The sequence below is a fragment of the Lycium barbarum genome, chromosome 10 (genome assembly GCF_019175385.1).
Source record: "Lycium barbarum isolate Lr01 chromosome 10, ASM1917538v2, whole genome shotgun sequence".
Classification (NCBI taxonomy): Eukaryota; Viridiplantae; Streptophyta; class Magnoliopsida; order Solanales; family Solanaceae; genus Lycium; species Lycium barbarum.
In genome coordinates, this window is record NC_083346.1 from 56,998,851 (window position 1) to 57,013,680 (window position 14,830).

A 14,830-nucleotide genomic window follows, 5' to 3' on the forward strand; every position below is an offset into this window, starting at 1 on the left:
GGTGTAAATATCAACATGAATACCATACAAATAATTTCTCCACATCTTCAAAGCATGAATAACCGCTGCTAACTAAAGATCATAGGTCGGGTAGTTCTTCTCATGTTTCTGTAACTGCCTGGAAGCATAGGCAATAACTCTACCATGCGGCATCGATACACAGCCCAATCCGGCACTGAGGCATCACAATAAACAACATAGCCTTCCGACCCCTCTGAAAGTGTCAGGACCGGGGCCGAAGTTAATCTATCTTCCAATTCCTAGAAACTATGCTCACAGGCATCAGTCCATTGAAATTTTGCTAATTTTTGAGTTAGCTTCGTCAATGGTGCAGAAATCGAAGAGAACCCTTCCATAAATCTCCTATAATAACCTGTTAATCCTATAAAGCTTCGAACCTCTATAGGCGTCGTAGGTCTCGGCCAAGTCTTCACAGCCTCAATCTTTTGAGTATCTACGCGAATACTATCAGCCGAGATAATATGGCCAAGAAAAGTCACAAAATTTAGCCAGAACTCACATTTTGAAAATTTGGCATATAGCTCACGAGTCCGAAGAATTCCAAGGACAATACGCAAGTGGTCCGGATGTTCTGTTTCTGACCGAGAATATACCAAAATGTCATCGATGAACACGATCACAAATAGATCTTGGAAAGGCTTGAATACATTATTCATCAAATTCATAAACACTGCTGGAGCATTAGTTAACCCAAACGACATCACCCGAAATTCGTAATGGCCATATCTAGTTTTGAAAGTCGTTTTCGGAATAACTTCTTCTGTAACTCTCACTTGGTGATACCCCGATCTTAGATCAATCTTGGAAAACCACTTGGCACCTTGTAGTTGATCGAACAAATGGTCGATTCTTGGAAGCGGATATTTATTCTTTATCGTCACCTTGTTCAACTGCCTATAGTCAATGCATATCCGTAAAGAACCATCTATCTTTCTAGTGAACAAGACAAGCACTCCCCATGGTGATGAACTGGGTCTAATGAATCCCTTCTCAAGCAAATCCTTCAATTTTGCCTTTAGCTCTTTCAATTATGCAAGAGCCATTCTGTAAGGAGGAATAGATATAGGTTCGGTATCCAGCAACACATCAATAGTAAAATCAATTTCTCATTCCAGTGGAAGGCCTGGAAGTTCATCTCGAAATACATCCGAGAAGTCATTTACTACCGAGACGGATTGAAAAGTCGGGGCCTGTTCTTCGGTGTCATGAACCCGGACCAAATGATAAATATAGCCCTTTGCAATCATCTTCCTTGCTTTGAGGTAGGAAATAAACCTGCCCTTTGGAGACGCTGTATTGCCCTTCCATTCAAGCACTAGTTCTCCAGGAAATTGAAATCGAACCATCTTTGTTCTGCAATACACATTAGCATAATAAGAGGTCAACCAATCCATACCCATAATCACATCAAAATCTAACATTTCTAGTTCAATCAAATCAGCTGTAGTCTGGCGATCACATACCACAGCCATACAATGTTTGTAAATTTGTCTAGCTATTACTGGATCACCAATCGGAGTAGATACCTCGAAAGATTTTATTAGCTTGGGTTTCACCCCAATACGGCCAGCAATATAAGGAGTGATATAGGATAATGTAGAACCTGGATCGATTAATGCATAAACATCATAGGAGAATATGGATAATATACTTATAACCATATCTGGGGAGGACTTAAGATCCTGACGTCCGGCTAAAGCATAAATACGGGGCTGGGTGCCACCTGAACTGGATACTACCCCTCTGCCCCTACCACGGCCTGCTGAAGCCTGGGAAGTCTGCCCTACGGAGAGCACGGACGAAGAAGAGCCGACTGTTGATCCTGTAGGCTAGGCCCCGACTTTACCACCCATCGATGCACAATCACGCATTATATGCCCAATCTGATCACAAGCATAACAAGCGTCGGAACCTCGGCGACACGGACCTGAATGAAATCTACCGCACTAGCTGCATCATGGTAGCAGTGGTCTCCTCTGACTAGGATCACCTCCAACCCGGGAAACCAAAACTCTCGAGCCCTGACCCTATCCTGAATAAATGGGGCGGTCAAATCTCCTGTTCGCAAACCGATGAGGTGCACTAGTCGCGGACTGGCCTGAATATCTGGAATACTGTTGTCGCTGACCCCCTCTATACTCACCACTAGCACCGACTGATCTGGCCCTCTTGCTCTGCCCTCTATCACTATCGTGCTCACCCCTTTGCGGCTACTGTTGCTTCTCTAGGTTTTTGGCGTGGGCCTGAATACGTGAGATGTTCATCCCCTCCTGGAGTAAAGCTGTCAAACAATCTTTGAACAAATGTGGCCCCAAGCCACTCATAAATCTATGTACTCTGTCTCCCATATCGGCTACCATAGTAGGAGCATATCTAGCCAACGATTTAAAACGGAGGCTACACTCCCGAGCACTCATACTTCCTTGCTTTAGATTCAAAAACCTGTTAGCTCAGGCCCTTCGAACCTCGGGTGGAAAGTAATGGCGGATGAAAGCATCTACGAATTCTTGCCAAACTGGGGGAGGTGCATTTTCCTTTCTTGAAGAAATCCAATTATTATACCAAAGAACCGTCACATCACGTAGCCTATACGATGCAAACTCCACGGACTCTGTATCAGAAGCATGATAATCCTCAGCGTCCTCAATGCCTCATCTATAAAACCCTGCGGGTCCTCGTCCGGCTTTGACCCAAAAAATTCTGGTGGATTCAAACACATAAAATCTCGAGCATTGGCAGTAGTGGCTCTACCACCCGAACCCACACTCTTCCCCTGTGTCACGACCCGGCTAGGGCCATGACGGGTACCCGGGGCTAACCACCGAGCACCACTCGTTCTATTACTCATTCTGCGTACAATCGTATTTCTTATGCTCATAATCGTAGGGAAACCATTTTCATTTGGAAACATAAATACTTTTATACACATAAGCCCTTCGGCTATCAAAATAACATATAAACAATAAAGGCATCGTGAGACCATGCTACCCACACATAGGTATCTACGAGCCTCTACTAGAGTACTAGACATATGGACGGGACAGGACCCCGTCGTGCCCAAAACATATATGTACACAAAATAGAGAATCAATGGCACCTCCGGAATAATGGAGTGCTCTCAAAAGTCAGCTTATCGGCTTCTATAAATCTGGTTCGCCTCCCTGTCCACCTGTGGGCATGAACACAGCATCAAAATAATATGGACGTCAGTATGAATATTGTACTGAGTATGTAAGGCATGAGTGAAATGAATATAACAGAGAAATCATAAGACATAAGATGAAGATATAACCTTCTTGACTTTTAAGAGTGGATGCATTTCATACATATATCATATATATATATCTGTAGTACGTATATCATCATAGCACATATATCACCATATCGTATATATACAACCATCGTTAACCCGCGTCCGGGTAACCATCATATGCCGCCCACTACTGGTCATCGTGTCCGACCTTCTAGGTGCGGTGGAATCATAAGCAGCCCGCCTTAGCGGTGACATGTCTGGCCATTTAGGCACGGTGGAATCATAAGCAGCCCGTTTTTGCGGTGACATGTCCGGCCATTTAGGCACGGTGGAATTGTATTGTCATAGTGCATACCTCATCATATCATATATATATATATATATATCATAGTACCGTATCTGCTTATAACCATTAAACATTATATGTATTTGGCCACATAGTGGATCGACAATATCCGTATTCCGCCACGTAGTGGCTCGACAATATTCGTATTCGACCACGTAGTGGCTCGACAATATCACATACATGTCTCCCGTACCCGGCCATAGCAAGGCTCGGTATATCTCATCATCATCATTGCAGTCACATACATCTCATAGGCTTATCATAACTTTCCATAAATCAGGCATTTGAATTTAAAGACAACATATGAAAATCATATCATATTCGTAACATGAACTTCGTAAAAATATCGTATGATAGGCTTTATAATCTCTAAATTTAGGCTCATCATTACCATTATTGTATCTATAGCATATCTCTTACCTTTATCTCATATGAAACCCCGTATGAACATAGACTCGTAATTTTTCGGAACATTGGTCATAGAACATACATTAGAACTTACAGACAATTTATAACAATATCGGGGTGACATAAGGTCGGGAACCCCCGATAACATTATGCAGTGATCATATACATCATATCTCACCTTGAAGGAACTAACATTTTAAGGTGAGTGTACACCATGAACAACATCAAGGGATTGTAAGTAGGATCTTTAACTTCATAGACATCATATCTTGCTTTAGAATCTCTAGGCTTAAACTTACCATCATTATTTTCGTATACATGACATATTTCTCATCTTTATCTCATAAGAAGATCTTTATCAATATTGACTCATAGTTCCCGAAATGTAAGAAGGTCATGGAGAAGTAGGGAAAATAATATCATAGGAATCATATATAAGGATCATTAGTTTCGTAGGAATATCGTATCATGAGCTTTAGGAAATCTAGACTTAGATTCATCATCGGTATTGTCATGCTCATAACGTATCTCTTTTCTTTATCTCGTATGAAGCTCTTTATACTCGTAGATTCATAATTCCCGATATGTAGGAAAATCATGGAAACATAGGAGGATTCCTACCATAAGATTCATGCCTTAGAAAGAAAGGACTAGCCTTACATACCTCTTTTGTTTAACAATTCCATCGCTTGATTGTTCCCTTCAATGCCCACGTTTCTACCTTCAAGAGAATTCGCGTTCATATTAGCTAATCGATTATATGAACGTGCTTATTAACGCTAGAGAAAATTGGGCAGCATTTACTTTGTTTATACAACCTTCCCCATATGGTATATCAACTCCCAAACATTTATAATAATATTCACAATATCATAACCAACAATCTTCATTCATCTACATTACCCTCATTTCACAATTCCACTTCAATTCATCCATATTCATGGTCATAGTATACTAGTACGTTTTCTTGCATATATGCTTATCCCATGTCCTTAATATCATTTATAACATAACCATATCACAACACATCAAGGATCATGACTCAATTCAAGCTATCACTCAAAATGACACTATTCTCTTATTCATGACCCATTTTTCTATATTCTTCTACAATCCAAGTGTTTCAACTTTAAAATACCTTAAACAACATGGAGATACCATAAATCTTACCTTATATGGTGTATTAATGAACCTTGGGTGGAAACACCTCACTTGAGTAAAACCCTAGTTCCACTTTCAAAGAGATTTCTTGTCTTGGATGAACCCTAGTGAGTTTCTTGCACTTGATTCTCTTGAACTTATGCTATGAACCTTTGATTTGTCTTGAATTTGTGTTGATGACATATTTAGAACCCTCTATAACTCTTGAGAGAGATGAGGAAGTGGAAAGAATGAGAAAATAAAAGTGGGAACATGTATTTATACTTGCAACTTAATCAGTCCGTCGGGCATTATACAGACACTTATACGGTCCGTAGAACCATGTACGGTCCATATAAATTTCCGTGGTTCATGTCCGTGGAAATCATTCTTTCTGTTGGGTTATACGGACCCTTATACGGTCCGTATAAAATTCCACGGTCCGTGTAAGGTGATCGTGTAACTCACAGCTTTTCCAAAGTTGTCCTCTTCGTTTCGTTTGATCTCTAATCCTTATGGAACCTTCTTGATACTTGTTTAACACTTCATTACCAATCTAAGGGACATTATAACTCTTCTCTAAAATATCATTAAGCCATCATTAATTCGATACTCGTAATTCTTGCCCGACACACAACATATACCTTCCTTTCCTTAACAACTTCCGTCTCCTACCTCAAATGTCTTTGAAATCTCATTTAGAATCATCAAATGTTATTTCTTACTTATCAAAACATCGCATACGTCGTACCCTTCGTCAGTCTATTCACTGTGCATGAACGAAAAATTTTCCGAGGTGTAACATTCTTCCCCCCTTGGGAACATTCGTCCTCGAATGTTAATGTCACGACCCAGCTAGGGGCCGTGACGGGTGGCCCGGGCTAGCCACCGAGCACCACTCGTTCTGCTACTCACCTTACCCATTTAATGCTTTTTTATCAATTCATGCTTAGGACATAAGAAAATCATCTTTTCATTTGAGAACATAAAAATACTTTTATATACATAAGCCGCTCGGCCATCAAAATATTATATACATATACATAAAATCCTCTCGTGAGACCATCTACCCACACTACGCATCTACAAGCCTCTACTGACATACTATACATATAGGTGGAACAAGACTCCACCATGCCCAAAATATACATATACCAAGAGAATAATCATGAGCACCTCCGGACAGTGGAGTGCTCGCAATCAGCCGGCAGCTACTAAGAATCTGGATCGAGCTCACCTCCCTGTCTACCTGTGGGCATGAACACAGCGTCCAAAGAAAACGGACGTCAGTACGAATACTGTACTGAGTATGAGAGGCATGAACAATAATAATAATACATCAAGGAAATAAGGGAGGCATCAAGTATGGAGCAACTGCACTGACTGGGAATTACATGAAAAGTAATGCATTCTGACTTACTTTTAAGCTTATCATCATCTCATGTATGCATATCATATATATATAAACTGCCCGACCATATAGGTGCGGTGTGATAATCAGTAACATTAGCCCGCGTCCAGGCCTCCCGCGTCCGGGGTACAATCTCATGCCGCCCACTAGTGGTGTCTGCCCATGCCAACTGGCCATGGTGTATAAGCTGCCCGCCTTAGCAGTGACTGCCCAGCCAACTAGGCGCGGTGTAATATCATCATAACATGCTCATTATAATATGCTCATCATAACATATGCATAAGGACTCTAAGACAACCATTAGTATGTAAGGTGAGTGTAAGCAAGGAATTCCATCATATCACTACTGAACTCATGACATTGCTCTTATCTCGTGTCATTATTCATGATCTTACACTCTTAGCTTTTAGGAGCATAGGAGAGTCGTGAAGAAGAAAGAAGAATCATGTCACAGGATTCATGCCATAGAAAGAAAGGACTATCCTCACATACCTTTGTCGTTTAGCTAAGATATTGTTCACGTGTTCTCCTCCAATATCACGTCGCTACCTTCACGAGAGAATTCGTATTAACGTTAGTTAATCGGTTATGAGAGCGTATCGTTATTTCTAGGGAAACTTGGGCAGCATTTCCTTTGTTTCTACTAATTTTCCCACGCTCTATTTCAACTCATAAACATTTACAACAACACTTCACAATATCGTATCAACAATCGTCATTCATATACGTTGAGCAAAATCCACCATTTTTCTCCATTTTCTCCACATTTATGGTTATAGTTCGTTATCGCGTTTTCTCATATATAATGCTTATTTCCTGGTCTAAACATCATTTACAACATATTCATAATCATGGCACATCAACGTTTATAGTTCCATTCGACTACCATTCAATTATGACACTATTCTCCCATTTAAGACCCATTTTCCATGTCTTTCTACAATTCAAGCATCTTAGCTTTCCAATACTTCAAACAGCATGAAGAAGTCATGAAACTTACCTTAGATGATGGTTGAAAAAGTCTTGAGTGGAATTTCTCCCCTAGCACCAAAACCCTACTTCACTCCCTTTGGGTTTTTCTTGAGAAAGATGAACTTTAGTGTGATTCTCACACTTGATTTCGTGGGTTTCATGTAGTGGATCACAAACTTCCTTTGGTTTTCTTGTGATGAAGAGTAGAGAACATTCTAGAGGCATCTTGAGAGGAATATCGTGAAATTGAAATGAATTGGATGAGGTTTGGTCTCTTTTTAATGACTTAAAATCTAATCCGGAATGAACAGTCACTGAGGTGTACAGTGATCGTAAACCCACTTTACGGGCCGTATTCTGTTTTACAGTCTGTCCTTCGCGACCGTATTTAAGCATATCAAGACCAGAAAGGCACGCTGGAGATCATGGCAATGTACGACTCAGTTTACGGGCCGTAACCGTATTTCAAGTCGTTTTTAACCATTTGAAGCATTTGACAGAAAGTTGAAATTTTGGAAGGTTGGAGGACGATAGCAGTTTACGGTCCGTAAATCACTTTACGGGCCGTATTCCACTTTACGACCAACTGGGTCAAAGTGCAAACCTGCAACTTTTCATTGTACGTTCGCAGGGAAATTTCCGAGGTGTAACAGTTAAGCTATTCGGGATTCTATGAACGTTTCTCCATATATTTTCCTTCAACTGACCCGGAGTATCGTGACCACACTATTCTTGCGTACCCCTTACTCCTCTTTTTAAGTACCCACTTGGTTTCATTGGCGACGTACAAATACTTGCAAGTTATATAATCGTTCTTGCGTGATTCGTGTACATACATATCTATACCCATACATGTATCCATATTCGTATGCATATTCGTGTCCATATTCATATCCATAGCATACCCGACCTCGAAGGTTCGGTGGTTTTCGCACATCCTTTACAATACCCCTTGAGTTATTCGCCCTCAATGTCACGTGGTTCAAGGTCTTCATGAATGATTTCCCGTACAGTCTTAGATGCTTGCTCAATTCGTGTTCGTTTATTTACTAGTTATTAGACTCATTTCTATGTAACTCTCACTCTTTGTTTTAGAGTCTATATCTGTCACATCTTAGGGTCCATCGTTTTAACCTCTACACTTGTATTCTCTTTACTTGCTTCCCCCTTTAAGGGTTTTATTTGTACTATTCTCAAATCCGCTGCCTTACCTTTAAATCTTGAATTCATATATCATTTACTATACTACATCTCATTTATGTCGTTTCCCATAATGTATAGCTACGATAATTCATGTGTGAAATCTTAACATACTCATCTTGCAGTTTTGTAATCAAGTAATACAACCGACATAGCAATCCGAACAAGGATGTATTTTACTTAGCTCATCTGGTAGTTATGAGTCAATGTCTAAATCCGCTCCCACTAACAACTTCTGTCCCATAGGGATGCTCACAATAGTAGTATGCCTAGTTATCCATACCATCCACGAAATGTCACTTGCTCTCTCCTTCAGTGTGCAAAATTTCACTTGTAATGTCATTTTTGTTTTCCAGGGCCTAAGTCTCATGCGCGACTAATACCCCTTATGCCTCATACTCTTTTACCCTTGTGTTGCACTCAACATTGATTTCAAAACCAATCATAATCATATTGTATTTGTCGTTGATGATAGCTTTACTCTATCGCTTTATCGTCGTACGGTAAACTCATAACTCATGATCATTTTTTTTCTTTTCAGCTCATTACTTCATATACTTTACCCGTTCTAACTTGGTACAGGATATTCGTAAGGGATGCATCTTCCTTTAACCATAACACGACTACTTCTTAAGCGCGCGTACTTTGCGGCGCATTTCCTTCTCTTTCTATTCCCCTTTCTTATTCCTTTACATTCCTTCCTCCTCAATTTATCTTATTTCCTCCCATTTTATGATCAACCCTTTATTCTTCGCACAAGGAACCCTATTCCTAACTTAGTATCGCTTGTCCTTTAAAATATACTACCTTTGTACCATCCATTCTTCGCTTCCAACACTTATTCTGTTCATTCTGATCATCCCCTCTCCTCCTTATTTTGTTAATCCTTTTCCTAACAATCGTCCTATTTCGTTATTCATCTTTATGTAGTCTTGGTCTTTTACATCCAACTAAAGATATCACTCATACTCTCGATTATACAAATCATAAACTACTATACTTTGCCATATCACATTTCTCTGATTCCTTTTTCAAGTTTGACTCCCCTTTTTGTCATTGCTTGCTATCATTTCTGTCATTGAGAAACCTCTATGCTGGACTTTCTAACAAGGTTTTATAAGCTTTATTATCTACTGCCCCATGGCTCGCTTGCTGGTTTCACACTTGTATTCACTTTTTATTCATATAGAACAGGTCACACCTTTAGTCGTTTCCTCGCTATACTTTGTATTACAATTCTTGTTACGTTCTCATTATACCCTGATCATAATCAACCCTATAGGGTAACACTTCTTGACCTCATTCACAAGCCCGCTTATGAAATAGAATAAACCTCATGAAGTAAGCATACTTAACCTATTACTCTTTCTGATCAGCCCTATTACACTTACCATATAAGTCATCTTATCAAGGTATCTTCATTCATTATACCCCATTGTACTTCACACCCATGTCTCAATCATGTTGTTACTCTATTTTTCTAATAAACTTGTCGTATCTTACTTGTGCTTATCCATCCAATTAATACTCCCGGTATCACACTTTATTGGAGTTACCCTTTTCTCTTTCTATGTCATGTTTTAGTACTACTAGTCTCCCTAATTTACTCTAGCATTTCTCTTTACCATATCAATGTTGCTCTTATAATTGCCATTACTATCAATTCAATAGTATTTAACTCATCTCTTGTAGTTGTTAACGATACTCCTAACTTAATCTCGTCATGCCCTTACTTTTTGCACAACATCTTTTCCTGTTAGGACATATTACAAGCTTATGTCTTATCTCCTTTAGATTCTAGGAAAATTTCGGCGGAGTTTCCTCTATATTTCTTACTATCCCAAAACCTGCACGCAGCAAACACCAATAATGCCTCACAGGGCCAATATATATGTATGACATATCTCAGCCACACAGGGCTCCCACTTCCAAGTAAAAGCAGAAAGATGTCGAAACTTACCTCATATATCATACTTCGAGATGTACCTGATCCTTTAGCGATCTACCCTGTTATCCCTTCCTATTTACTTTCCCTTTCATCCTTCAGCTTTACATTTCAATTATACCTCAATATTCTTACCTTACTCGACACACAGCTTTCGTGCCGTCGCTTACCTTTGTTCTGATTCATTCAATTTGTTTAGTTCACAAACTTATAACTGAGCTTATCATCAAGAGATATCTTTATTCAATTTATCTATTGTACTTACATTGATTTACCTCTATGACAACTAATCCATTAACATATGAATACGTACCCTGATAACGTAGTCGCAGTGAAGTGACTTACCTCTGTAACTTCAACATCATCAATCACTTTCTTCGGTCAATACCGTTCTTCTGCTGCAATCAGGGGTTAGTATAAGGAATCTCATTTCCTATGGCTTAGCTCTATCGCACGATCTTAAAGATGAAAGAAGAGTAACCATCCTAAATGCCCTGTAGCCTCCTGTTTATATATGTGGCGCGTAACACACCATAAACAAGACTATACTACTAGACACGGCTCGTAGACACTTCCTAAGATTGAACTGCTCTGATGCCACTTTTGTCATGACCCGGCTAGGGCCATGACGGGTACCCGGGGCTAACCACCGAGCACCACTCGTTCTATTACTCATTCTGCGTACAATCGTATTTCTTGTGCTCATAATCGTAGGCTATCAAAATAACATATATACAATAAGGACATCGTGAGACCATGCTACCCACACATACGTATCTACGAGCCTCTACTAGAGTACTAGACATATGGACGGGACAGGACCCCTACCCAAAACATATATGTACACAAAATAGTGAATCAATGGCACCTCTGGAATAATGGGCTGCTCGCAAAAGTCTGCTTATCGGCTTCTATAAATCTGGGTCGCTTCCCTATCTACCTGTGGGAATGAACACAGTGTCCAAAGAAAACGGACGTCGGTACGAATATTATACTGAGTATGTAAGGCATGAGTGAAATGAATATAACAGAGAAATCATAAGACATAAGATGAAGATATAACCTGCTTGACTTTTAAGAGTGGATGCATTTCATACATATATCATATATATATATATATAGTACGTATATCGTCATTGCACATACATCACCATATCGTATATATACCATCATCGTTAACTCGCATCCGGGTAACCATCATATGCCGCCCACTAGTGGTGATCGTGTTCGCCTTCTAGGCGCGGTGGAATCATAAGTAGCCCGCCTTAGCGGTCACATGTCCGGCCATTTAGGAACGGTGGAATCATAAGCAGCCCGCCTTTGCGGTGACATGTCCGGCCATTGCCATAGCAAGGCTCGATATATCTCATCATCATCATTGCCATCACATACATCTCATAAGTTTATCATAACTTTCCATAAAGCAGGCATTTGAATTTAAAGACAACCTATGAAAATCATATCATATTCGTAACATGAACTTCGTAAAAATATCGTATGATAGGCTTTACAATCTCTAAACTTAGGCTCATCATTACCATTATTGTATCAATAGCATATCTCTTACCTTTATCTCATATGAAACCCCCTATGAACATAGACTCGTAATTTTTCGGAACATTGGTCATAGAACATACATTAGAACTTACAGACAATCGATAACAATATCGGGGTGACATAAGGTCGAGAACCCCCGATAACATTATCGAGTGATCATATACATCATATCTCACCTTGAAGGAACTAACATTTTAAGGTGAGTGTACACCATGGACAACATCAAGGGACCGTAACTAGGATCTTTAACTTCATAGACATCATATCTTGCTTTAGAATCTCTAGGCTTAAACTTACCATCATTATTTTCGTATTCATGACATATTTCTCATCTTTATCTCATAAGAAGCTCTTTATCAATGTTGACTCATAGTTCCCGAAAAGTAAGAAGGTCATGGAGAAGTACGGAAAATAATATTGTAGGAATCATATATAAGGATCATTAGTTTCGTAGGAATATCGTATCATGAGCTTTAGGACTTCTAGACTTAGATTCATCATCGGTATTGTCATGCTCGTAACGTATCTCTTTTCTTTATCTCGTAAGAAGCTCTTTATACTCGTAGATTCATAATTCCCGATATGTAGGAAAATCATGGAAAGATAGGAGGATTCCTACCATAAGATTCATGCCTTAGAAAGAAAGGACTAGCCTTACATACCTCTTTCGTTTAACAATTCCATCGCTTGATTGTTCCCTTCAATGCCCACGTTTTTACCTTCAAGAGAATTCGCATTCACAGTAGCTAATCGATTATATAAACGTGCTTATTAAAGCTAGAGAAAATTGGGTAACATTTCCTTTGTTTATACAACCTTCCCCATATGGTATATCAACTCCCAAACATTTATAATAACATTCACAATATCATAACCAACAATCTTCATTCATCTACATTACCCTCATTTCACAATTCCACTTCAATTCATCCATATTCATGGTCATAGTATACTAGTACGTTTTCTCACATATAATGCTTATCCCATGTCCTTAATATCATTTATAACATAACCATATCACAACACATCAAGAATCATGACTCGATTCAAGCTATCACTCAAAATGATACTATTCTCACATTCATGACCCATTTTTCTATATTCTTCTACAATCCAAGTGTTTCAACTTTAAAATACCTTAAAAAACATGGAGATACCATAAATCTTACATTATATGGTGTAGGAATGAACCTTGGGTTGAAATTCCTCACTTGAGCAAAACCCTAGTTCCACTTCCAAAGAGATTTCTTGTCTTGGATGAACCCTAGTGAGTTTCTTCCACTTGCTTCTCTTGGATTTATGCTATGAACCTTTGATTTGTATTGAATTTGTGTTGATGACATATTTAGAACCCTCTATAACTCTTGAGAGAGATGAGGAAGTGGAAAGAATGAGAAAATAAAAGTGGGAACATGTATTTATACTTGCAACTTAATCAGTCCGTCATGCATTATACAGACCACTTATATGGTCCGTATAATCATGTACGGTCCGTATAAGTGTCTGTGGTTCATGGCCGTGGAAAACATTATTTATTTTGGGTTATACGGACCGTTATACGGTCCGTATAAAATTCCACGATCCGTGTAAGGTGATCATATAACTCACAGCTTTTTCGAAGTTGTCCTCGTCGTTTCGTTTAATCTCCAATCCTTGTGGAACCTTCTTGACACTTCTTTAACACTTCATTACCAATCTAAGGGAAATTATAACTCTTCTCCAAAATATCATTAAGCCATCATTAATTCGATACTCGTAATTCTTGCCCGACACACAACATATACTTTGCTTTCCTTAACAATTTTCGTCTCCTACCTCAAATGTCTTTGAAATATCATTTAGAATCATCAAGTATTATTTCTTACTTATCAAAACATTGTATACGTCGCACCCTTCGTCAGTCTATTCACTGTGCATGAACAAAAAATTTTCCGAGGTGTAACACCCTGAGCCTGGGAAGCAATTAGCTGAGTCAGTAGCTGAATAATATCGATCATCTGCTGACCCAAAGCACTCGGTGGAGGAATTGGAAGCACTGGAACTGCAGCTGGAGCTGAAGCCCCTTCATGGTCCTTTGATACAGGAGAAGTGTGAGAGGTGTGAGATGGAGCCTTATTATGGGACTCACCCTCTTCTATATATACCGGTGGTTCCTGTTCAACCCGCCTTCCTGCCACAGTCTTTCCCTTCTGAGTGGATGTTGCTTTCCTCTTTACCGGCATCGCTGAAATCAGGGCACACAATTAGGGAAAATGAAATCTTATAACACAGCTTTATCGCACGATCTATGAAGAAGAAAAAATTTCATTATTCCTAAATGCCCCGCAGCCTCTCGTTTATAAGTGTGGTGCGCTGCACACCCATAAACAAGACTCTACTGGGCACGGCTCGTAGACACACCCTAGGACGGAACTGCTCTGATACCATTTTTGTCACGACCCGACTCGTGGACCATGACGGGTACCCGGAGCTGACTACCGAGCACCACTTATCATGCTGACTACCTGGACATATATCACTCTCAACACAGCTTATCATGAATCAACCTCCAAATACCTCCCAAAACATAGATATAAG